Source organism: Drosophila virilis, chromosome X (assembly GCF_030788295.1).
Source record: "Drosophila virilis strain 15010-1051.87 chromosome X, Dvir_AGI_RSII-ME, whole genome shotgun sequence".
NCBI lineage: Eukaryota > Metazoa > Arthropoda > Insecta > Diptera > Drosophilidae > Drosophila > Drosophila virilis.
Window position 1 is genome coordinate 25,495,511 of NC_091543.1, and position 27,649 is coordinate 25,523,159.

At 41.6% G+C, this 27,649-nt stretch overlaps 1 protein-coding gene across 2 annotated transcripts in view; it reads left to right on the forward strand.

Annotated features, from left to right (window-relative positions):
• The first annotated feature begins 21,569 nt into the window (after positions 1 to 21,569).
• The window catches only part of RunxA (Runt related A), a 37,073-nt gene continuing 30,993 nt past the window's right edge, over positions 21,570 to 27,649 (forward strand). For both annotated transcript variants that reach the window (XM_070211214.1, XM_002055178.4), the window contains exon 1: positions 21,570 to 22,279. The gene's annotated coding sequence lies outside the window, so the exon portion shown is untranslated. The remainder of the gene's footprint in view (positions 22,280 to 27,649) is intronic.

Here is a 27,649-nt window from a genome sequence, read left to right on the forward strand (position 1 = left end):
TTTTAATGCGTACGGATTCCTACCATCAATTGGCATTCAAGCATATTAAACATCGTTTTGTTAAAAAAATGTTGTATACAAAAAACCAATTCGTTCGTAAAGAAAACCTTTTTGATGATTTTTTGAAATATTTCCGTCAAATAATGTCAGATTATGCAATTTTATACCATTTTTGACTCGTAAGGATCAGTTCTATCGATTGGCATCAAAAAAAATGAAATCCAAAATTTTGACCCAAATCGACAAAATGGCAAGGGGTTAGAAGAAGAGGGTTCAGGGTATCCCCTAGCTGGGAGCTCCCGACTAGAACCTCTTAATTGTTTCATATTTCTATCGTAGTCAAGTTTTAAATCTACTTTCAACATGATTTTTTACTTAATTTTATTTTAAAATTGACCCCTATGGATGTTTACAACATATTTTACAAGTAGGAGATAACCCGGCACGGCACATGACAGAAAGGGGGAGACAGAGGAGAAGAGATAGAGATAAGGGGAAGAAAAATTACAGCAAGTGTATGTATGAGTAGAAATTTGTTTTGTCAGATTGTTGACATACAACTTATTATTAGAAAACGAATAATCAAAGCATGCAAAGCGGTAAGTTGGTTGAATTCACGAGAGTCGTATGGAAGGGCACCATTTTAAAATAGATTTCGATTAATTTGCAGCGGCAGGGGAAAGTAAACTTTCTCCGCGCTTGGTATTAAAGAAAATCCATATATACATACACGTATGCATACATACAAGCATACATGCATACGTACCAACATATACACACACATACATTTATATAAACTCCATATATGCATGCATGTATGCATACACTCAAACATGCATACAAACATACATATACAAATACATACATACAATCATACATACAATTATACGTACATACATGCATACTTACATATATACATACATACAATACCGACTGACTTGTTAAGGTAACACTTCCCTTATTACCAAAGCTTGAAGACATGCAAGTCGTACTTGATTTAATGAGAATCGTATAGAAGGGCAACATTTAAAAATACGGTTTATTTAAATTTCAGCGGGAAGAGAGAAGATCTGGTTTCGCTATAAAAGAACATATGCTTACATACATACGTAAACGTATATATGCATGCTGTACATATTTCTTTGAACTTAAAATTGTTTTAACATAAAGATAATTCTGACAGAACTTGAAATCCCTCTTGTCAATTGGCTTCCTTCTATTGTCCAGTTTCTTCGTTCGAGAACACTTTCGAATCCGTTTGTTTAACGGCGTTTGGGTAAAGGCTTTAAGCGCCTGTAGATTTATGGCCTTGCTGCCAGCTATTTGTGAAGTTGTATTAATGAGCCGACAGTCACGATGACTGCCAACCGCCACCCACCACCCGCCAGTTGTCACTTAGCATAAAGAAACAATTAAAAAATTGCCCAAAAGCCAAAATGCTTTTGGGGGTAGCCGCATGGCAGCCAGATAGAGCGACAGATGGAGACAGATTTGAAAATAGGTAAAGTGAAACAGAGAAAGAGAGTGAGAGAGTGAGAGAGAAGGAGTGCGTCGAAGTTGTTGGGAATTAAGTGCACCCGATGGTGGCATTTGGCTGGCGCAAAAGCGCGAAACTCATTAACTTGTGTCAGGCGCAGAGCTCCCCAAGAAAACACCCACACCCACAACCCCTCCCTCTCGCCAAGCCGAAAGGAAAGTGCGAATATTATCATTATCACCAATCCGGCTAAAATAAGTAGTTGGGAGAAAGGGAGCCGCCCAACATTGTTGCGCTTAATTAACAAGCGGGCTGTGGGCTATGGGGTGTGGGTGATGCCCGTTCTGGCGTCGGATACGCTTCGGCTTGGGCACTGGGGTTGGAGATTGTTGTAAACGCAAAGTACTAATCATGAAAATTAAAAATAATTAAAACTTTTCTTTCAATTTGGAGGGCCGGCGTCTTTGCCCGTTGCCTTTGCCTTTTGTCAAGTAAATTTCCTTGGAGGCCATAAAACGTTGCCGGAAATGTTGATAAAGTGCCCTGGGCACAATGGGCTCAACAGGAGTCGCACGTTCGTTGACGGGGGCGGTGAATGCAATGGTCTTGGGAGGAGGGAGGGGGGAAGGGTACGGTTATGGCAATGGCCGTCGCGGTTAAATGGCGCTCCAGCGATTTTAATCACAATTTACGCGCCGCTCTTAAAGGGTTTCGCATCGTGAGACGTGAATTCTCGTAAATTATCACAGCAAGTGGTTATATGCGCGGGGGAAAGAGGCCGCGCCCCCTTTGCTGCAAGTGTATGTGTGTGTGTGTGTGTGTGTGCATGTGCTTGTGTTTGGTTAGCAGCATGTTCTTGTGGCAGTATTAGCGCAGCTAAGCCGCAGGCAGGTTTGTTCGCATAATCGGCCTAAATGAAATGTCCCCTGTTCAGAGTCGGTCCATTCTGTCAAGTCCTTGTGTCATCTATGCCGCCAATGCCTGCCGGCCGGGCTTCATTCATGGGAATCTTCTCGTCACTGCTAATCGCATCGTAATCGGCTGGGTAATCAATCTGCCTCAGCTACTTGCCGCAGCTACTTGCAACTTGCCTCCACTCGCATTGATACAGGTTGTGCGACTTTCCCATGAAGATGATGTAGCTGCTGAGTTTGGTTGTTGTTGCTGCCGCTGTTGTTGTTCTTGTCCTGTTGCTGGTGGTGTCAGTGTCCTTTTTGCCGCCGTTATCTGTGCGAAATAGAGCTAAGCCGCTTGCGCACGGTTAGCTGCATTGTCCTTTTCTTGGTGATTTCTTGAGCAGCGCATGCAAGATGATGCATTATGCACTTCCGACTCTCATCGACTCTCATCGACTCTCACTCGACGCACTAAGCCGCTTAGCCAAGTGTCCTGGCCTGATCCGCCTGCCACTCCTGCGACTCCTGCGACTCTTGCTACTGACTACTGCCTCTCGATGCTGCTGACTGCTAGCTCCTGTTTGCCAGGCTATTGTTTGCCCAGGCTCCATTCGAGTTTGACATTCGTTTTGTAGTCTGTTTTTCTTCTTTTTTTTTTTTTTATTCTGTGTGTTGGTTTAATGCATTTTAGCAAATGCGCTTGACAGCTGAGGCCGGCTCAATGTCAGCATTCAATAATTTTTGACTAGTTTTGCTCCTTTTGGCCCTCAAGCAGCTGACGAACAGCGCTCAGCACTCAGTGCTCAGTTCTCAGCGCTCAGCTCGCTGATTCTCTGACTCTTCTGCTGGCCGGTGACCGCTCTCTGACCGCTTCGGAAGCAGCTAATTATGTAATTATGCTGTCACAGCACTCTAGACGCTTTTGGCCGCGCTGCAGCGCGTCAAGCTGCTAAACGTTGCTCCTGCCACTTTCAAATTGGCTAATCAATTTTGTGTTCTACTATGCTTTTTCGTTGCTTTCCGGACTGGCAGCAACCGTTGCGGTTGACCAACTCGCTGGTCATTCGCTTGGAACTCGACATCTTGGCGGCCGCGACATCTTGAGTGTGGCGCAGCGATGCATGCAGCCAGGCCAGGCCAGGCATAGCTCACCCTAATGCACATACAAGAATGGGGCGTGGCCAGCAGTTGAGAGCTGATAACAGCTGCTTTGCGCATTTCAGCATCACAAAGGTAATTCATTTTTGGCACCAAGATTTTATTAACTATTAGTTTCATGAGAAGCCGCCTGCACTTAAGCGATTGAACTGTTTACAGTAGGGAATAAATAACAATACAAATAAAATATTACAAAAATAGAATATAATACATAAAATATAAAAAAGAGTTGCTTGGAATTCGCCTCTTGCGCTTGCCCGCGTGCTCTACTCTTGGGCGGATTGTATTTACTTTTTGCTGCAAACGTCTAAGATCACATTCCACTTAAGCGAGAGCCCCGTTTTACACGCATCGAAGTCTTAAATAAGATTTTACAACTCGAGAGGATAAAAATCGAACTGATAATCACGAGTATATTGAAAGCTCCACTCACCGAACACCCGCCGTCGTAGAGCGTTTTGTATGTATATAAGTTAATATATGTGATGTGCATACATATGTATGTGCATATGTGTGTGCAAACGCAGACCAGGATAATTTCCCACTGCCGCAAATATTAAAAATATTAAAATTAAAAAGATATTATTACTATGATAATTATAATATATTTCTTTTATAGAATTAATTCGAAATAAGAGTAAGGGAGTATGTGCATATTTATCCAATTCAGAACTGATTTCTGAACAGTTTCTTTGCACTGCCTTAAGTGCTGTTGCTGTGATTAAATACATGGCTCAGCTGTTAAACGACCTCGCATAACTCTATGCTCTCTATGGCCTTTGCTTTGCATATTGCGTCGCAATTATTGGATCCATCTAAGCGTCGCTCATTATTATGATAAAATAGATAGTCTTCTGTTTCTGCTTGTTGTTGCATGGTTCTTGTTGTCGTTGCTTTTGCTGTTGAATTAACTGCTGCCCTTTGTTTGGTTTCATGTCGCGTTTTGCTGTCGCCGTCGCTGCTGCTGTTGGTGCATTTTGACATTTTGACGAAGAGGAAATGTCACGTCACGTCGTGTTTTGCCGCACACCTCCAATTTCCGGTTGAGTGAGCTGCCGTTACGTTGCCAGACATTCCCCGTTGTGCGGGTGAGCCGTAAGCCCAACTCTAGCTCTAACTCCAGCTCTAGCTTCAGCTCCACATGCAGCTGCAGCTGCAACTGCAACTGCAACTGGCACCAGCTCCCGCCGCTGCACATTGCAATCAGAAATTGCACGCACAAAACTGATACTCGTGCCTCTCGGTTGAACTTAGTTGCCCGTCCGGCAAAGCCCACCTTTCCCCTCAACTTTACCCGTCCTCATTTATGGTCTCTAGGTAGGTTGGTCGATTGGTTAGCATTTCTGGTCGTTTTGCGGATGCATAGCGCCAGACGCATGAACACCACGCTTTGTGGTCTAGCCGTTGTCTGATTGGGGCTGTTCGCTCTGTGCATTTTCTGGCCACTAGTTGAAGCTGCGAATTCGAGGCATTCGGAATGTATGCAACAGGATTTAGCAGCAAACGTGTTGCCTCCTGCGAAAAGCTTAAAAACCTACAAGCTTAACGCACAATAGATCGAACCCAGTTTGCCTTTCGCTTTCCTTAGAAAAACCACACCAGAAATCGTTATTTGTCAAAATAAAAAAGGATTTTGAATTCAGCTTATATACTTTTCGTTGACATATATATAAGTTGATTTTGTTAACGTCTTGCGCCCCAACTTGAAGAAGTTTATGCTGCGGCGCCATCTGGCGCAGCACAGCTGTAACTGCACACTTGGCTGTTTTTCAAGGCAGCTGCCAATGCAGTCCGAGTCTGAAATAGATGTAATTTAAATAATTTGCATGGCTTAAACTAATTTATGTTAATTTGAAAAAGTCTTTTGAAGTATTTAACTTCAGTTTGCTGCAAAAGCTATTCACGTTTGCGAGCATAATAAACACACGCCCTCATATTGTCGACAGCGCCATCTGGCGGCAATCAGCGTTAAGCACAAGCATTTTTATTTAAAATGGCGAAAGCTTTGGCGCCATGGCGCTTGGCGCTGGGCTTAAAAAACGAAAGGGTTGCGCTGCGTGTTTGGTGTCGCCTTTGTGTGCTGGTCGCTGCTTAAAGCCAAAAGTTCTCTGACTAGCTGCTGCTGCTGGCCAGCGGGCGGGAGAGGGGCGGCGGGTGTTGGTTCGGGGGGTTGCTGTGGGCGCGCCCGCGTGCTGCTGGCTATTTTCTGCTTAACTTGATTGCTGATAGTATTCTTTTTGATAATTTAATTAAATTATTTAAAATTGAAAATTATTAAATATTATTGAAAATTGTATTTTGCAACATGAAATTGCATAATTATGGCGCGTTTGACATTTTGCTGAACAAATGTGCATTAATAAACGTGATTGCATTAAGAGCGCAGACAACAGCAACAAGAAGACAGACAAAAGAACTCTATCGCTTAATACAGCCTGCATCGGAGAGCTCAGTTTTGTTTTTCACTTGCGCCAGTTGGGAATTTTAAGCCTTAGTCATTTTGCTTATATTTATATCAAGCACACGATTGACTTCATAGTTAAGTGCAATTACCCTTATATATAGAGACACTAGAGTTATTTGACAAACGCTGTCACTTCAATAGACAGGTGAGTTGACATTAGCCACGCCCCCAATAGCCTTTCATCTTTCATGTCTGCCTTGTGGTTGCTGTTAAGCCAACACCGCATATATCAAGAAGCGTGGGGAAGGATTGTGTGTGAGAGAGAAAGAGAGAGAGAGAGAGAGGAGGGACTTATTTGTCGGCAGGTCTTAGCGCAGCTCTTAACTTTTTATCAAACATTCAAATACATTAGGCTACCATTTATAGCCAGTATAATATTAAATTCTCTATATACTTACATATAACTAAATATTAAATATTTAAGGATCTGTCTTAATATATAACTGAGTTGCTTTCTCATCTCGTTCTCGCAATTGGCCCCTCTGGCGCACGCCACTGGAATATATATAGCTAGAGCAGCGCTTTAATTGAACTAGCAAGGACTTAGCGGTACATTAGTGATGGGTTTTAGGGGGGCCAATCAAAGTCCTCAGAAAGGCCAATCGTCAGTTGGCCCGTGTTGCAGTTTTAGCTGTTTGAGTTAACAATCGATTTATTTACAACGGGCACGGCCATAACAAGTGCAGGGAAAATTCTTTAGCAACTTTTAAAATGAACATTAACAGGGGGCAGCGGGCGGACGGGCGGTTTGGGGTTAAGGGCTATGCATGGATGTTGGTTGTATTCATGTCTGCACATACGATATGCGTGCATATATGTGCGCGTATGTGTGTCCATATACTATACTTGTGTATGCACTGGCTTGCTCATTAAATAAAAACATAGACCCTTACAGCGGGATTTAAAAAGAAGCGAACGCAGGGATTGGCTTTTTAATGCCACTTGGTTTTTTGCCTTGGCTGCTGCTCCCTGCCGGTCGCTGCATGGCGCAGACAGTGAGCCACCCAAAAAATGTACCCAAGCCACCCACTGGCCCAAGCCAACCGCTTGTCTCGTCTCTCAATCCACCCACTTTTTTGCGCATTTGCGAATTACACGCATTAATTTTCTTTTGTAACCCTTCTTTGTATTTGGCATATGTTGTGTGTGAGCGCTTCTCACTCTCTGTGTGTATGCATGTGTGTGTGCGTGTGTGCATATGTGTGTGTGTGTGGGGTTGTGTGTGTCTGTGTGCGAATGTGTGTTTGAGACTATTTAATGAATTGTTACACATGTTTCGAACAGCAATAATAGCAACAAAGTGCGCTGCTTTGTCTGCTCATTATGTCGATATTGTTGAGCGCCGTTTTTTAATTGCAAGACTTTCAAACATGTTAAACACAACAAAAAAAAATAAAACCAACACGAGCAAAAATGAAGAAGAAAAAGAGAACAGCAAGTGTGGATGCAAAAAAAGGATATGCTTTCACTGCCACAGCTAAGAATACCCTAGCGTAGCCATGGAAGAATTAAATGGTAAATTGAAGTCCTTTTGAGTATGTGCAAAGTGGATACAAGAATACATATAATTAAACATAAATATATAAACACGTTAAATACATAAATATACCAAGCGTTTTCTTTTGTTTTTGCAAGCGATTCGTATTTTTTGACATTTTCTTATGATATTTAAATCTGTTCAAATGTGAACTAGAAAAATATAATTTTTTAATCAATTATAAACTAAAATGTATTTTTATTTTATTAATAAATAAATACATATTCAAGCATATGGGCGTGGAATATAGGTAGCACTTTTTTTTTAGTTTCAGTTTTCAGTTTTGCTGCCTCGAACGCTGGCCAGCTGCATAACAAAGCCAAAGGACTTAAGTTATAGTCCTATAGTGAATATGTAACGTTCGAGAGGAATTTGAAAATTGGTTGAGCAACTTTATGTGCAGGCAACTTCAAAGGACACTCACACGGAGATCCGGTTCCGTACTGAAATTTAAGTATGGACCGCACCGCGCGCAATGTGTGGTCGCTGCTGGCATTGGCTGCTTTGCAATCTGTTTGGTTTCACTAAGGATCCGATCGGTCAAGGATCCTGAGCCCAGTCGCGTTCAAGTGGCCACTTGAGGCCGCCAAGCTGTCTGGCCGGGCTGCTAATGTCAGCCGACAAATATCTGGCTGTCATATATCTGCTTCCGGCTCTTGAAAGTGGCGGTCAACCAACAAACATTGTCCGCCCACTTGACCAGAATGACGGATCCGTCTACTGCGACTGATGCGGGTATCTGGCAGACTCCCTGGCGGCATCGGAACTTTGCCTATCGAGTTTCAAATCTGACGATGGAGTAGCCCAATGTTCAATGCTGATCCTGTCGCTTTCAAATTAATGATCTGTTGTTTTTGGCCCTGCGTTCCATATTGTGACCGAGCTGTAACTGTCTGCCCTAACGACTGCTTCTGGATCTTATGATTAATAGAGCTGACGATTACAGGGTATGAGGTAGCATACAAAGGGCGGGGCGGGGTTAGAGCTGTGGCTGCGTAGCTTTGTAAAATATAATTGGTACAAAACTACAAATAAAACTTTTGTAGCCACATGGAATGGAATCTGGCATTATTTCATAGTGCTAAAATATTAAAGACTATATGATGAAAATGCAGAGGGTTCCAAAATGGTTTGTATAATTCGCCAAAATTGAACCGGCGGCCAGTCGCTTGCCACTCCGACGCTCAAGCAATTAATCCAAGCAGGCTCAACTCTTTTATATATATAGATTAAACAGGAGTATTTGTTGAAAATTAATACGAAAATGCTTTTAATTATAAACTTAAGATCAGATTATTATTTTTCTATATTTTTAAAGGAGTTGTTGATTGTCGAATATTACCATAACAACAATTTATAGAAAATGCTTCTATTGAAAAATTTTCTTGTTTCGTTCCTGTTTAATTCGGAAAATTTAAGCTCAATCCTTTTTCCACTGCATACATTAGACTTGAAGCGACTTTCAGAAGGCAGCAAAGTATCCGCACAAACAATTAATGAGCCAACAGAAAACACACACACACACATGTACCCACACACACTCGCGCACATACACATGCTGGCAATCCCCACTCACACTTCGCACAAAAACTTAATTTTAAATTGTGTAGATTAAAAGCCTCATAGTTTAGTGCCCCATGTAGCATACGTGGATGGACTCTTTGGGGATGAGGCGCGACTGCAGCAGAAAGAGACAGAGACATGTGACCATGTGGCGAGTGTGAGCGTGTGAGAGCGAAAAAGTGAGGGAGAGGGAGAGAGAGTGAGTGACAACTGAAGCAGCTCAGACGACGGAGACGTCTCGCGCGCTGTCACTTTTGACAAATTGTCAGCGGCATTGGCAGCGACTTTGATGGGTTGTTGGCTGTTTGCTGAATTTGAAAGATAGCCGGACTGATTAATGTGATAGTTTTGGAAACCTCTTGAGCTTGTGGTGTAAAATTAATTAAAAAATTTCTGTGGAGCTCAACGAGAACCACGCCCGCCTCCGAGCACGTGACGCACTAAGCTGGGCTGAGGAGTCAATAATAGTATTATGGCAACAATAAGGAGCACATATATCCTCTGACGGGCTGTCAGCGCCCTAGGGCACGGAGCTGGCAACTGGCTACGTTTCTTTTTATTTCATTTTTTATCATGAAAACATATTGTTCGGTTATTTGTTTTTAACTATTTTACAATTCCACGTATTCCATGTGCCAAAATGTAACAACTGCCGAGCGACCGTCCGTCATCTTGGGTAAACAGCATTCATTGGCAGCAATAACAACAATAACAACCCCTGAGATGGCACAACACACAAAGACAGATGAAATTTAATAACACTAATAAAGCTATAGGGCCCAGAGCGAGGGGCAAGCAACAACAAGACTTTGGCGCAGGCGTATAATAAATCAATTAACGTACAATCAATGGGCTCTTGCAACAACAGCAACAACAATAACTGCAACATTAAATGTTAGATTAGTAGGGAGCAAGGGTCTCGGCTCTGGCTCTGGGTCTGGCTCTGGCTTTGGCACAGGCTCAGTCGTAGGCTCAGGATCGCTGTATTTATTGTTTACAGTTCCGGCTGGACGAGCGTGCAAAGGACGCGCAACGCCGCGTATGAACCATGACAGACAGAGCGCGTCCGTCTAAGAAAATAGAGAGAGAGAGAGAGAGATAGAGAGGACCCGAGGGCGCAAGCAGGATTATAAGAAAGAACCGAGTGCGGCAGTGTCGAGTTCGGGGTCGCCAGTTGGAGCTGGGGCGCATCGCACAGGAAGTGGCAGGCGCCGACGTTGCGCACGCGCTTAAACAGTTTCAATTAGCGCCCGTCCCGGCATCGGCATCGGCTTACTCCTTTGTTGATCCCTTTTTATGCGTAGCTGTCCATATAGGACAACATCTGGCTCATATCCTGTGGCACCCGCACACGACGCCTAGCACAAGGCGTGCCGCGAGCACTCTAATTGTTACTAAAGGCTAAATGCTGTATGCTAAATGTTAAATGTTATTTGTTTCCATTTCTCTTGGATTCGTTACCTAATTTATAAAGTTGAATACAAATTGAGCTAGCATATGATATATGCCTTCATTGTATTTCCTGTAGTCCTGTACCCAAAGTTGCGAACGAGGCAGGTATACATATTTTTGGATAGCATCAACAGGTTTTCAGAAGCTACATATGCAGCTAATGCACTAATTCAGCATCGTAGTTTAAGTTTGTTTATGGCTTTGAATATTTCTATTTGAAGGTATAGAACACTTAGGGTGTTATTCCTTATGTAGACTGATAATATATAATAAACAAGTAAGAGGTTCTAGTCGGGAGCTCCCGACTAGGGGATACCCTGAACCCTCTTCTTCCAACATCAAATGCATATATATATTCTATTTTAAATGCAACATATTATGTTTCGTGACTCTAGCTCTTATTATTTACCAAAATTGCCCAAAAAACAGAATATCGATATCGATTTTTATCGATTGCTTGGAAACGGAGTAATTTATCGATTATCGGAAACAAACTCGATCTGCGCAGGCACTGGGAGCACCTACATTTAAAATTTCTATAGCTCTTATATGTTCTGAGATCCTTGCGTTCATACATACGGACGGACGGACGGACGGACAGACAGACGGGCATGGCTAGATCGACTCGGCTATTGATGCTGATCAAGAATATATATACTTTATGGGGTCGGAGATGCTTCGTTCTGCCTGTTACATACATTTGGATTTTGCACAAATACAATATACCCTTATACCCATTTTTAATTGGTTCAGGGTATAATCATCGAAAAAGATTCGATTTTCGCACCCACCTCGATTTTGAAACAAAACGTGATTTGGGTCAAAATTTTGGGTTTTCTTTTTTTTGATGCCAATCGATAGAACTGATCCTTACGAGTCAAAAATGGTATAAAATTCCTAAATCGGACATTATTTGACGGAAATATTCCAAAAAATCATCAAAAAGGTTTTCTTTACGAACGAATTGGTTTTTTGTATACAACATTTTTTTTTAACAAAACTATGTTTAATATGCTTGAATGCCAATTGATGGTAGGAATCCGTACGCATTCAAAAAGGTATAACATTTTAAAATCCGATATTATTTACCCGAGATATTAAAAAAATATCATCGAAAAAGTTTTGATTTTCGCACCGAAAAAAATCGTGATGATTTGGAGGTCATATCTCCGCGTGGAGTTATGTCGTTTTGGAACGTCATATCTCCCCGCGGAGCTATTACCCGAGATATTAAAAGATATATCATCGAAAAAGTTTTGATTTTCTCACCGACATCGTTTTTAAAAAAATCGTGATGATTTGGAAGGTCATATCTCCGCGCGGTTCAGGGTATACAAACATAATATTCCAATATGAGAGAAACTTTCATAATAATTGAAAATTAATTAAAAATACTTGTGACTCGTGAAGATAATAACAATAAAGTAACGAGTAATCGATCGTATAGAAATATTTCAGCATTGATAATAAGTAAATGGATCCTAATCAAGGAATTGTGAAGCAGTAAAATCTACTCAAATTTCGAAAACCTGAAATATATATTCAATCACTCAATTTTCACAAACAAGAGTGCAAAAAACAACCCCCTACCCCTTCCACAGCGTGCGATGATCGCAACGGAAAGTGCTGCATACTTTTGAGCTGGTTCAAAAACTAAAAGCAGAATTTAAATAAATGTGAGCTGTAGATGGCGTTTTATAATATTTAAAGCCTACCAATTGCATGAAGTTTAGAAAATATCGGATGAAACTTATTTCTTAAATCGCTTTAATATTTAGTAGGATCTTTTGTGCACTTAAAAAAAATGCTTACGCTGCTATCAATAAAAATAGGCTGAAGTCGGATATACAGGCGGCCAGAAATCTCTTGAGATTTTGGGATCAGCTGCTTTTGTAAAATAACCTCAAGTCAGTTAATAAAAAACTACGTAAATAAAGAAGTATACATCTAAATTGATCTGACTTAAAGACTATGTTAGTCTTAAGTCAAGACAAAAATTGTTGAAATAATGAAATCATTCAAATAATTCACTTAATCTGTCAAGTATTAATCGTCTTAAGTATATTACTTTGCTCTTCAAAATTCAAAACAACTTGATTTGTTAATTTTCTAATCTTAAAATGGATCAATTTGACTCAAAAACTTAGGTTAGGTTTTTCGTACTTAAAAAGTCATAAAGGAAGGAAGAATCTTATAGTTCAGGCAGTTATTACTGATAATAGCTTGCAGATAGTTAATATTTGATTCAAGTAAGAAATTCTAGATTTGTTATTTCTCTGTTTAGGCGATTAATGTGGACAATAAAGCTGGACAGAGTCTTCATTTTGACTACATCATAAAATGTCACCGCATACCCACAATCATACCCACCTACACACACACACACACACACACACACACACACACACACATAGATACAAGTGAAACAATCGAATAACTAATACAACTAACGAAGTGGACACAGCCTAGTGGCAGTGGTTGCAGCTTGAATTCCATATGACATGACGATAGCGACGACGTCCACGCGACCCTTAGTGAAAGCCTTGGCCGCCGCAGCCGTAGTCCTGGCCATATGCAAAGTGGGCCGAACGTGTGTGAAGGAGGGGCGGGAGGGCGAGCGGGCTCATAAATGAAAGCAAAAGTGAAACTATGCGATAGCAGGGAAAGGGGGGTACGACTGGCCACTGGCTGGGAGCGTCGTCGGTGGCTAAGTGGAACACCCATAAAATGTGATGGTAGCTACGTACAAAGCATGTGCAAAATATGGTCAGGAGTTAAATAAATGAACGGATGAATGAATAAAGGCCACCGCATGTTACACAAGAGTCTGCGTAGTCTCCGTGCAAGTTAGTGTGTGTGCGTGTCTGTGTCTATATATATATATGTGTGTGTGTGTGTGTGTGTGTGTGTGTGTGTGTGTGCTTGTGTTCACTCTAGTTTACTTTGGGATTTATGAATGCTTTATGGCGGATGTCTGGACAAGGTCTGTGAAGAAGGTCGGTGGATTCTGTGTAACCCAACTAATTTATTGCCAACTTCCGGCAAGGCGAATAATTTTGTTTAGTTTTTGGTGTTGATAATGAACGAATGGCCAACAAAAAAAAAGCCAGACGAACGAGGGCTAACAACAGCCCCTCGACCCCCTCTCCACCCAAAAAAAACACATCTCTTAAGCATGCGGTGCTTTTGAAAGGGTTGAAAGCTGGACTCGCCTTTGCTTGCTTTGCCGACTGAAGCTCACGACTTTGGTTTGAACTGGTCGACTGATTCTCATTGCCCTCGACTGCTGACCACCATTGACTTTTACATAGCAGCCACCCTTTGGGAAAGGGTTTAGTTAGCAGTAGTTAGGTGGGTGTGGGTGTGGAGATGGGTGGGTGTGGATGGATGTCCAGCTGACCAACCCCAAGCTGTTGGGTAATGGGCGCTGCTCATTTAATTTTCGGATATTTTCGCATAAAACTTGCCATGAATTTATTGCTTTTTAAATAAATAAATGACCAAATAAAGTGTGCGTGTGTATGGGTGTGTGTGTGTGTGTGTTTGTGTGTGTGGGTGTGTGTGTGTAGGGTTGAGCGCTGGCATAAGGGAGCTGCCTCTTGTAGTTGTGGCGCAACTAATTGAAAGCCACTCAAGTGTGTGCCACACTAAGCGCAGCCTTTGCGCCCGCCTTTGTCAGCGCGGCCAGATGTGAAATAGAGGCGTGGTGGGGGGGGGGGGGTGTGCTGGAGCAGCTGAACATGCTTTGCTTACTTGAAAGAATCAAAATAAATATTTAATTAAAATATGTATTGAAAGATGCCAAGGGGTTGCTAATCAAGCAACATTTTTCGAAACTTTCGCCCAGACTTGGTATTTTTGTAATTTTTGGCACATTACATACCCAGTGTGTATTCCCCAACCCTAGACACGAGCAGGCACACATACACACACTCACACACACACACACACACACACACACACTCACACGCACGCACACACATGTGCCGTATCTTTCGTATTTGCGCTCTGTTGACTTACAGTAAAAAGCTTTCAGCAGCAGCGCAACCTCAAAATCGTCTGCCATAACTAATTAATGCTACACTAATAGTGAATGCCCCCCTGCCCGGTCTTCCCCATCCAACGATCCACCGTTCCCTGCCTGCCAGCAAAAATTGTTGTTATTGCATTTCTTTTTGTTTTTTTTTTTTTTTTTTTAGACGCCCCTAGAAGCTGAGGCAGCCAACCACAGCCACGCTGGAGGCCGCACCACCATCGCATCAAACCGAACCGCCACTAGGGGGCGCCACTTAGAGAGGCGCTCGACGTAGCTGCCAAACAGGCAACAGCAAATGAAAAGCACGAAAACTTTCGTTTTTCTATTTTTCACAATTTTCATTGCATTGCATTTATTTTTGTTCCACCCCGCATAGCTGGTCCATGCCCGACCTACGCTACGAGCTGAAGTTGCTTCTATGTAGAAGGTGACGACCGGGATGAGCACAAGGACAAGGACGAGCTGGTTTTTAAAGGGGGGGTGGGTAAAGATGGAGGCAGGGGTTGGCTGAAAGTCGCTGCTGTTGCTTTTGCACTTGCAATTTTGTTGGGGGCAAAAAAGTCTGCGCATGTTCCCTACCAATTGGATACGTAAAAATGAAACAAAAACTAGAAGAGTGATAAAGCGAATGATGCTGCCCGCCGTGGAGCAGCGGGTCGGGATGGGTGAGTGGGTGGGTAGACTAGAGCACAAAAATGGCGGCAGACGGCTCAAAAATTGAATGCATTGCAACGGCTGTTAAAGACGCTGCATTTGCTGAGTTAAGAACAACGAGAATATTTATAAAATAAAATAAAATATTATAAAATTAAATTAAATATTAGCTTATAAATTAACAGTAAAACGCCAGTACGTATACGCCATGTTGGGCATAAATAAGCTAAAATGCTGCAACTGCTAGGAAAAAATAAAAGTAAATCTATATAAATACCAGCTAAAAATGCAAAGTGTCAATGCGTATACGTCATGTTGGCCAGTCTTAACATACATTTCGGATACATTTTAATCTTTAAAAGGGTATTTCGCATAGAACAATTAACTTCTGGTAGTTCCGCTGTTTATATATATATATTTGCCAAATTATTTAAAATATTATACAATTTTAAAATGATAAGTTTTGACTCACAAAAAGTGCTTTCAACAATCATTCACTTTGCGCTTAATTGTTCCAATCAGAATTATTATTTTAGAACTTCTGTTCGTTTTTGAAAAACATTTATGATGATGATTGGCTTACAATATATTTTAAAATATTATCACTTTTATTTTAATAATTATTATCGTTTTTTGTTATGATTATTATTATTATATTTCCGATAGATCTATGTCTTGGACATCTGGTCGACTCTGCTGAGTAACTGAGTGAAATTCATATTTATAAACCTGTTCTTCCTGTTATGCTATGTGTGGTTGGCAATTGTGAGAGTGCGCGACAAATGGTTGCTCTAAACTAAATGAACCCAAATTGTAGCTGACGCTACATAAAATAAGAAAAATTGTCACCCACAAGTATGCGCAGAGTCGGCAAATGCCACACACCGCGCGTAGACGCCACCGAGTCTGTCAGTCAGGCAGCCAGCCAGTGGCATACGGCCGCAAAGTGCAGCATGATAGGTGGCCGGGACGGATTGGGAGCTCTGGGGGGCGGCCGCCACCTACACAGCATGCAGGTCTCACCCTAAAAAAAACTATCAAGCCTTTGCCGCACATCGTCGGCGGCCCTCTTCCAATCAGCGGATCCCATTTTTCTCCAGAGTAGAAAAAGGCGCAGAAATAAACTAGAAAAACGGCTGCTCCGCCCGCTGCAACAGAGTGTCCAAAGTGGCGTCGGGGGATGTGTGCGACTCTCCGTCGCTATTTGTTGCAACTGTGTGTGCGGCACTCGGTTCAACTGAGCACAAACAGAGACTAAGCAGGCGGCATCATGAGTGCGCCGAGCAATTTACTCAGAGCGAGCGCTCCAACGCAGCTGCTGCTCAACTGTGCTAGGGTTGTCAGCTCTCTTAAACATATATAAGCAATAATTATAATAATATCAATAAAAAGCAACTGAATTATTTAGCTAGGTTAAGTAAGGGTCTTCTTTACTACATTTGCTATAAATCTAAATTTTATTTTGCTTTCAGGGTTGTCAATGGTTCTGTTGTATTATATGTAAACACATTTTATATACATTTTGGCCAAACTTACTTTATATGGCTTAAAACCCTTTTGAATATATTTTTATTGCGTTTAATGTATATTTTAAATAAAATGTAGGGCCAAGAAAAGTGGGCGGCGCTTGTGCCCATTGAACCATCGAAACGGTGACAGCCCTGTTTCGCTGAGTTTATGTCAAATGCAAATTGAGTGCAAATTGTATGTTGCTCCCGTTTTACGCACTCAACTGTAATTGGGGCGCATGTTCTGATTTCGGATACCCTGTAAGCAAAGACTAAAGGGTAGGGTAGTACAAATGTTAAAGACAAAAACATTCCAAATAATTATTAGTAGGAGACGAAAAAACAATATTCTGTTTACAGTACAATTACCAATTGATTAAATAATAATGGGTTGCTAACTCTGAGACTGTAAGGGCTGTGTGGACTGGTGTGGGCATGCTTGCAATATTGTTGCATGTGACAATACAAGCTTAAAGACTGCGAAAATCTTTTGGTATATAATATATTTTATTATTATGTAATCTACTGAGTAAGGCGAAATATATGAAATGATTTAAAGAAAAAAACAGGAGTCAATTTTAAAATCAATTTACAAATATTTTACAGAAAATCATTTACAGCTTGAAATTTAGCTATTTCTTTCATACAGGATGTTTTTAAGTCGTTGACACTCTTAAATACTTGCCTTAATCCGTTATTGTCGTTGCTGCAGTTATGCGGCACGTGCCACTAAATGTAAACACGCCGCAAAATTGAAGCGCCTGAAAGCTCTACGGGCGGAAGTTGAATGGCAGAAGGCAAGCGTTTATTCAGGAACGTCGGGAATGGATGGAATGAAAATTATAAAGTCAACGATTCTTGGCGCAATTCAGATCAGTAAAGTCTGGAGACTGTGTGGCCTATCATAACTGACTGAAGTCTCACGGATTTTTCCAAGCCCTTTAAAAGAGCCTTCCCATTTGCATAAGCGGCTCCAAATGGACTGGAGCCCAAGGACCGTGCCTGGACTCCACATTTGCACAGCTGCTCATTTGCCTATAAGCCATTGAACTGAATCGAACGGAACTTGCCAACCTCATGTGCGTGCGCGCGCGGACACGCAGAAACCGCCCTAAATGCCGCCCACTTCGCCCGACCCCCTCCACCGTTCCGCTGCTGCAGTGCAGTGCGCATCGCACAGCGCTTTACAGCTCGCACCTTGTTTGGGTTTTGGGCTCAGCACAGCAGCAGGGAACAGCTATTTCTTTGGAGTGGGACTTGCTTAACTGGTTTGATTTAGTTTAGTTTTTCGCCGGAGAAGGGGCAACCGGAAAAGCGAACGGCACCGGTGCACAGATCGCTCTGCTGTGTGAAAAACCATTTAAAATTGCTGCAGAAAAGCAACAAATGTTCAAGCTGAAAATGGCGGAAAGGTTGCTGGCTTGGCAAGGGATGGCTACACATACACATGTAGGACACGCAGGATACACGGGACACGCAGGACTCGCATCGCGTTGCGTTAAATTAAAACGCGCATGTTGCACACAATAATTGCCGGGTAGTAAATACAATAACAGCAATGCGGGGCAAGAGCCGGCCAAAGCTTTTTCTAATCATTAACGCAACACACAGGCACACACACAGACACACCTATACACTTATTTGAAAACTTGAAAATTAGAAATGCCCATCAGAAGTACGCGGCGTATGTGGCCCTTGCCCCGGCTCCGGCCCCGGCCCCGTCCCCGGCCCATTGGCAGCGCATCGCTCCCGCCCCTTTGGGCTGCTAAAGTTGGAAAAGGTCGCATTGACAGCGGCCGTTTTGTGTGCAAGGATAATGCTGATGATGGTCTGCTTTTTGCCGAGCCCTGCTGCTGCCTTTCTCCGAAGGCTAAAGCTGAATTCCAAGCTCGCGCTGCCACGATATGGTAAAACGCTGATTGGGCGGGGGCAGTGGAGCAGATGGTTGATTGTGTGTTGCTGCACATGTGAAAACAACCGCGTTGTTGTTGCCACAGTCGTGGCCTGACAACGGCACAGTGGTCCGCGTTCATTGTCTTTGTCACACAAAATGCCAGTGTTTATTAAGATTATTATAGTCGTTTATGCATGTGAATCTGTTTAACTGACTCACCAAGGATGTTCAACGCCCAAGCCTCAAGCGTGGAAGCATGAGAATCGCATAGCGGAGCATTGCTTAAATTTAAGTAGTTTGTTTATCAATTAGCTGTGCAGAAGAAGGTTATAGGAGAGTTAACTGATTTTCATAGATCTATGCTGAACTCTTTATTGTGAAGTGTTTCACCATTTGCAAAAATAGGACGGCTCTATATTATATGTAAATAGATATACTGTATATCTAAATATCCTTACTCCCCCACTCTAAAGCGAATAACTGCATGTAGGTAATAAAAGCACATCTTTGTAGAAGTTCGAGTGAGTGTGTAAGTATGTGTATATGTATATTTATTCAAAAAAGAATCTTATCTAGATAGTTTTAAGCATTGAATGTATCCACAGAAAAAACCATATCTTGCACCTATAATTTAGTGCTAATGAGCACTAGTTAATTTAAAGCCCCCCCCTACAGTGGTTGAAAAAAGTACTTGCACAAAATAAATAGCAGTATTTATGTGCAATTAACCACTGTGCCGCACTTGTTTAAAAATAAAACATATGTATATAGAAAATAAAGAACAATCAATTTAAATAGAGATGTGCTCGGCACTTGCATATTTAAGTACAGTCTCGTCTGCTCTCGTTCTCGCACACACGCACACACACTCACACATCGACTTATATATATTTATATATATATATATATATTTATATATATATATCTATATATGTATATTTACATTCACATTTGTGCTCATTCCGCTTGATCCACATTCACTCACCTCCAATCAAAACTATCGCTGGCTAAGGACTAGTATGTTAAGCAGTTCATGTGGATGGGGTCGGGTGCTGTGTGTGCGAGGTTAAGAATGTGCGGGTGAGGGGTAGAGCGTGGAGGGCGGCAAGCGTTTGTCTAGCTAACGTTTGCAACTTTTGCTACCCGCAATGTTTCAAGTCGAAACGCAGCTACAAACTAATGCGGCAAATGGCGCTGGCTATGCGATAGTTTTCCCAATAGTTTAAAATCCATTTTATATGCAAAACTACAACACGCACACACACACACATACACACACACACACACACACACACACACGAGCACACATAGACATACAGACGCTCTCAACTCTCTGCTCAGCTTTTAAGTTGTATATAGTTTGAGCGGCGTTTTGTATGCTCTAAGTATGCATGCGACTGTACATATGTATATGTGTGTGTATGGATGTATATATGTATAAATCTGCAAACTATGGCGATATATATTTATATATATATATATATAAATATATGCATATATGTATGTAGACGCGAGCGTGTAGGTTTAAGCTCTGAATGTTTCTTGTATATTATGTAAAATGTTGCAGCGAACAATTTGTTGGTGGATGGTTGCCGTTGCCGTTGCTGCTGTTGCTACTGTTTTGTTGCTGTTGTTGTTGTTTATGATAATGAGCACTTCGCTCATGTGGGCCACACACATACACACACACACACACACACACACACACACACACACAACTGGCGCACACATTAATATAGCCATCTCGCTTCATTTGCCAAACAGTTGCCCCCTCCGTCGACCATGTGGGCGGCGTTTTTGGGTGGTTTTCTCATCTCTCTGGCTGTGCGCTCGCACAACCCGTTTGATAATGATGCAACATTTATGTATTTTGTGTAGAAATGAAACCTGATTTTCAGACCGGCCAAACTGAGTGAAAACTGTAACTGAAAACAGGGAAATGAGTTTATGTTGATGAGTTGAGCGAGCGGCGCACAACCCTTGACCAAGTGACCAGCTAAAAGCAAAAGGGGTTGACCTTAAAGTGCCCCAATGCCTGCTTGCGTGCCCCAAACGTGCCCCTTACGTCCCTTACCCCTTCGTCCACACACAAGTGCTCATTTAATTTCCCAAAAATTTTGGCTTTTCTTCGCGCGCGCCTTTTTTTTAAATATATTTTTTGTGTTTTTTGCGGAGTCAAATTCCCAGCGAGCGGAGGTTTGAGCTGCCAGCACTGACCAAAGCTAGTCCATTCGTGGTTATTGCTGAGCATTTGGTTGCGTTTCCGTTTCCGTTTACAGTCTAGGCGCGCGCGCACACACACACGGACAGACGCACACAAACACACACATATAAATTTATCGTCGCTTTTAATTGTTGCATAAATCTGTAAGCACACACATGTAATCCGTTCGGGAGCGCTCGCTCAACATTTTTGCGCTCAAACTCAATTTCCCTTTTGAGTTATTTAAACCAAAACACACACATGTGTTGCGGCTCGGCATGCGTGTGCCTGTGCGCCTGTGTGCGTGTGTGTGTGAGTCTCCTGTATGTACGCCCACACGCATACACAGGCTGGCAGACAGACAGAGCGACGTTGATGCGGCGTCGCCGCTGCTTTGAAAATTTGAAAAGTTTTTTGTGTGAAAATTTCGAAAATTTTCACCGAGCATTCTGTGTGCGTGTTATCATTTGCAATTGTGCTGTTAACCGGTTCAAAGCGCACGCATGTAGCAGCAGCAACTTCACAGCAACAACGGTAACAACAACAGCAACAACAGCAGCAGCAGCAGCAACTCGACAACATTAACGGACACGGACACGGACACGGACTTGATCTGGTCGTGTGGCATACAGCTTCGTACTTCGGCGCTTTGCAGTTCGTCGTGCTCGTTTCTCGTACATTGTTCGTGAGCTTCTCGTTGGTCGCGTGCGCTGTGTTTCAGGTGTGTGGGGCACGGGGCTAGGGCCGTTCGGCAAGTGCAACAATACGGGCGCAACACAAATCGGGCACGCTCAAAGCGGCTTCGTATTGCCGAATGCAGTTGGAGCCAGCACGGGGCACCATTGGCCGCATCCGCATTGGCATCGGCATCGGCAGCAACAGCAACGGCAACGGCAAATTCAGCATCGGCAGCATCGGCAGCATCATCATCAACAACAGCAGCAGCAGCAGCAGCATCTGGAGCTGGAGCTCCATGTGTCACTTTGCATTCTGACCACTAACTCGCCGGCCGCGTTTCCGTTCCGCTCCGGGCGTTCAATTGTCGTCTATTTGATTAGTCGTACATATTCGTAAGCGCAACAATATAAAGCGACTATCAATTCAATTCAATTTAAACCGTCAATCGTTCATCGCCAGTCGTCGATATTAATTACAATTTTAATATTATTTCCATTTTTTTTTTGTCTCCCATAATAAACGCAATTGTGTGTGCAATTTTTTGTGTTTGTGTGTCGTTAATAAATGTTGATTTCTTGGTGGCCTGATCAGCCAAAGGCAACAACAACAACAACAACTGCAACTACATACAGTGCCTGCAAACAGATCAGCAGTCACAAATATTTCAAGTAAAGTATCAAATTTGCCATAATTAAATAATTTGCAACGCATCAAACGCGGCAACAGCATCAATCAACTTCAGCAAATTCCTGTCTTAAGGTGAGTTTTCCTATTTTCATAATTTTCACTTACAATCGTTCGATTGCATGCAAAAAGTTGAGAACTAAGAAATTACTTTGTAAAATTAATTTCGGGCTTTATATTGAGTGCAGACAGTTGTTCAAGCTCACTTTTCTCTTATCTCAATTTATTTTTAAATAATTTAGTTATACTTATTTTAAGTGAATCAATAGGACTTTATGTGTGTTTAAAAATTGAAAATATTAGCTCAACTACTTTTATTTAGAGAAAGTGTTTCTTTATTGAGATTTATGAATTTGGAATTTGTTAAATATTTCACTAAAAGCAGTTTTAGTTTAATTTTATTAATTTTTCCTTTACGCAACATTACAAAAAAAGAGTGGGCACATTTAGAATTAGATTTTGCTCTGTTGATTTTTGTCTTACCACAAAATTTCCGCAGTCGAAATAACTTAAATAACATTTATTTCTCACATATGTCACATCAAACTAAAGAATTTCGACAGTTGGTGCTATTAATACATTGGAATGCCTTTATAGATATATATCATGTATTTGTATATTATATGTTACTATATATTTACCATTGCATTGGGCAGCATATGGCTGCCATATTGTGTGTTGGATCAGTGATGAATTACGAATTTCAAAATAAATATTTAAATGATTTTTCTTTGCGTAAAGTGCTTGGCCTCTAAGATAGAAGTAATGTATAAATTAGCTAAAAACTATAATTAAAGGTTTTTGACGAACTAAGGTTCAATCCTGTTGTTGGATTTTGCGTGTTCTTTGTACAAATTGTGCCTTGTTAATAGAAGTGTAGCGCGAAGATTGCCAAAAATCGTTAGCCAAACAATTAACGCAGTGATCGAAGCAAATAATAATAAAAAGTATGCATGTTATTTCATGTTGAAGCCATTCAGATAAACATTTAATGACCCACTTCACATGTCAATATGCAAACGCGAAATGGACGCAATGAACCATTTTTACTTAATGTAATTAATTAAAATTTAACGTTTTCATTTCGGGCTGACAGACGGCCAACAAAATCAAGTACAAACAACAACAAAAGCAAGAAAAAAAATGAATAAAGCAGCAGCAGCAGTCCGTTTAATATGATACCTTCGAAAACTCATCGGTGAACCGCACTTATGCACCGCAAGTTCTACCGCGAAATTGATAATTCAACGGTTAACCCAACGGTCAACCAACTAAAAAAATAAAAAAAAACTCAACAAAAAAATAAAAAAAGCCAAAGAAAAAAGCAATAACAACGAGCAAACCGCGGGAGAGGGCGCAACAAAATTGGCACGCCGGTGTAAAACGTTTAAATCAACTGTGTAGGCTGGCAACAACAACAAGAGAAGCAACAAAATAAAAAAAAATCCACGCAACATGATATATTTTAAAACAAATAAAAAAGAACAACAGGCAAAAAACTGAGGAATAAATAAAAATAAAAAGCAAATACAAATAAAATGTAGGCAACAAATATTGTGCATATAATCAACACACAACAACAGCAATGGCAACGGGATCGGGCACGGGAACGGGAGGGGGAAGGGGATCATACGAACTCACCACTCAAGTTGTTTGTTATTCTTTTTTTGTGCGAGGCGTGGGCGTGCATGTGGGCGTGGCTCTGGCTTTGACTGTATTTGAAAGTGGTCAACCAACTCGTTGACCGCAAAAGAGAAAAAATAATAAAATAAAATAAACACAAATGCACAAGAGCACACACACACACACAGCCATGTGTGCGTGCGTGTGCGTGTGCATGTGTGGTTGTCTGTATGCATGCCAGGGCCAGTCAAATCAAAAACAAAATAAAATTGCAACAACAACAGCAACAGCAACCAAAATGGATAACGATATCATGGCCAGCGCAGCCGGCGCTCAAATGTAGGCAACACATTTTGTTGCATTGCATTCCGTCGGCCTGCTCCATACATAATGTTTAATTAAATTATATTTAATTTAAATACATACATATATTTGTTGCTAATGCGCAGTTATGCTCCCGCTGCCATGCATTAGCCAATTAATGAATTTCATGCAGCTTAGAAAGGCCTCAATTAAAGAGATTTCCTCTGTTAAAAATAGTAACAAAAAATAACATTTTTTATATGATCTCCGTGCATTGATTTGTCGTCCAGGGCATTAATGAGATTTTGTTTCAGCTGTTTAATTAATTTGCGCAAAATTATAATTTTACAGAGTTTTTAGTACGAATTCTTTGGGAATTTGTTAATATACCAGTCAGGTTATCATTCCAAATGATCGGTAAATCGACACTCAGACGAAAGGCACTTGAAATTTCTATATCAATTTGTTCTGTGAAAAAAGTTGTTTCCGACTAATACATAATTGCATGGAGTCCATAACTGATTGAATATGGAGCTGAGCCTGGTGCTGCTATTGGGGCCGCTGAGGTGGAGAGTGTGCTGGGAGTTGCTTGCAATTTATTTTGCATTGTGTTGTTATTGTTGTTGATTTCGTCTGGTTTGTTTTTGTGCGAATGCAACTTTTATCGATTTAAATTAAAAACGCATTGCTGCAAATTGTAAAAATTATCTGTGCGTCTGTCTTTGTGACTGGGCTCATCATGTGACTGCGCATTTGTATGGTCCTGCGTGTGTGTGTGTGTGCGTGTGTGTATGTGTGTCTGTGCCAGGAAACGCCAACACATTAAGTTGGTAGGCCATTGGACATGGCCTGGCGGCTGTCGGTGGCCATTGCCGGCATATCCATGCTCATGTCATTGGCCGGAGCTGTGCGGAAAATCGCATTTTCTCATTTGGCTTCTGTCATGCAAAAATATCAAAAGCGCGCTGCGAAAATCTCGTTTATTTTTCACACGCATTTCTGACATTCTCCGTAGCACAGCAGACTCTGCCTCAATTCCCTGCTACACACCAACGCACACACACAAACACACACATTATCCACACAACACATATCGCGCCCAATGAGCTCAATTCCCGAGACGTAGCCCAAACTTCAACCGAGCTCGAAATCTGACCTTAACCTTCTTAAATGGCTTACGAAATTGGCTTTAAGCTTATGCAAAATTCTTATAATTTGTCGCATTTGGCTCAAACAATCCCAAGAACAATTAAAGTAACAAAAAATGTCCAAATAATATGCATCAGTGTCCAGTACGCCATATAAGACTGAATTTAAAATAGCACCATATTTGGAAAAGTTGAGCATACGTGGTTACAAATAATGATAATGTTAATATTAACATTAAAAATTATTAATTCAATAGTAAAATAAAATATATATATATATATATATATATATATATATCAAATCACTTAAGGAATCACAGGCAACTTGGCAATTATCATTTTTCATATTTATTTATAAGTTTTCTGGTTGGTAAGATCACGGTTGTCACTGTCTGTCCTATACTTAAATACAAAAATGGAAATATTTTGGCACTTTTCGTACCATTTGAAGTTTCTATTCTTCACTTGAAACAGGCTCTTATGATTCTGAGATCGATGCGTTCATCTATACGGATACACGAATCGATAGACGGACATGACTAGATTGACTCGGCTTGTGATGCTGATCATGAATATATATGCTTTATAGGGTTGGAGCTACTTCTTACTGCCTACATTTTCACAAAAATATTATTATCTTTACTCATTTTCAATAGGTTCAGGATATTGGTTTCGAGAAGAAAAATGTGGTTATATGTAGATGCGTATAGGTATTGGTTTATGGTAATATATATAGATGAATAGATAGATAGATGAAAGGATATTGTGATTGGAACGCATGTACAATATCTGTACGGACGCAAGTATAAAACAGAAGTGAATATCATAATTTGAAATGTATGTCTGCAGATGGTTTTAACTTTGGTTAAGCAGTTAATGTCCTGTGCCTTAATGAGCAGCCGCTACGACGCCAGCCAGGGGAAAATATTGAATATTCACTCTCACACAGACTCGTGCACTCGCACACTCGCTGCAACAGCAGCAGCAGCAGCGGCAACAACACACAATTAATAAGAATTACAAGTTATACAGCCCACACACATACACATGAACACGACCGGCCTGCTGCATCCCACTGCATGCTGCAAGCTTTGCGTGGGCAGCCGCCAACAGCAGCCGCACAAGTGCTAATGACTTAATAAATCATCGCGTGCGACAAAGAAATATATGATGGTCCTGTCGAATGGTCCTGGCTGCTGCTGCTGCTGCTGCTGCTGCTAGTGCTGGTGGTGCTGGTGGTGCTGGTGACCGCAGTCAGGAAGAGAGGCCAAAATGCATAATTCAATGAATATCCGCAAATTCCTTTAATCCTCAATATTCATTAAAATATGCCTGCTGGCAGCGATCAACGCTGTGATTCCTCCTGCTGCCGTTGCTGCTGCTGCTGCTGCTGCATCCTTGTTCGTTTGGCGCAGTTTCAATTAAGAGAATTTAAAAAAATCATTCCGCCCACACCGGCCCCCCTTTGACTCGTGTAGTTTATTAAGCGGCGACCAAAAGCGCGCTCCAAAGGATTCGATACTATCGCTGGTGTTGGTGGTGCTGCCGCTGCCGCTGTCGCTGCTGATGGTGGTGGTGGTGGTGGCGGTGGCGGCGGTCATGTATACAGGTCATTACATCTTTATGTGCTTAAGTATATAATGTACACATACTTCTGCATACATAAAGAGTTGCAATGCCGCATACATGTACCTATATACAATATATATATATGGAACATATATATGGGTACATATGGTATAAAGCGGCCAGCTTAATCATCAACTTAAATGTGTTGTGCGGCAAAGGATTTAATACGTATGAGTATCCCTATCAAACAGCTCTTAATGCTGCAGCAGCTATAGCTGCTGCTGCTGCTGCTGCTGCTGCTTGATGCGGTCATTTGCACGTTACAAAAATTAATTCGATTTGCTGCCTCGGCGGTCGTTTTAATCGCTTACCATGCGGCGCATTTAATGAAAGGACACAGACGCCAGAATAACTAGTAGACAGTGTACGGCAGCCAGCCGGCAAATAAGAGACAGCATCGGGCAGCAGTGGGCAATGGACAGCGGGCAATGGGTAGAATGCAATTAAAAATGTAAAACGTGAGCAAAATGCATAATGAGCTCTCGAGCAACACTTTATTAACGCATTTTCTTTGCCTGCCAAATGCACGCCAAAATCCGGTAAGCAAGGCCAGCAGCAAATCAGCGATTCACAGGCAAAAACGACATCAGAGTTAACACCTACACCCACACACGCACACACACACACACACACAGAATTGAAGCACCTGCGAGGCAGCCCCCCCTTCAAACAACCGCAAACAGATCAGCTGGCCAATGATAACTGTCAGGCCTTGGGTGCTGTGTCCGGACTGCGCATTGAT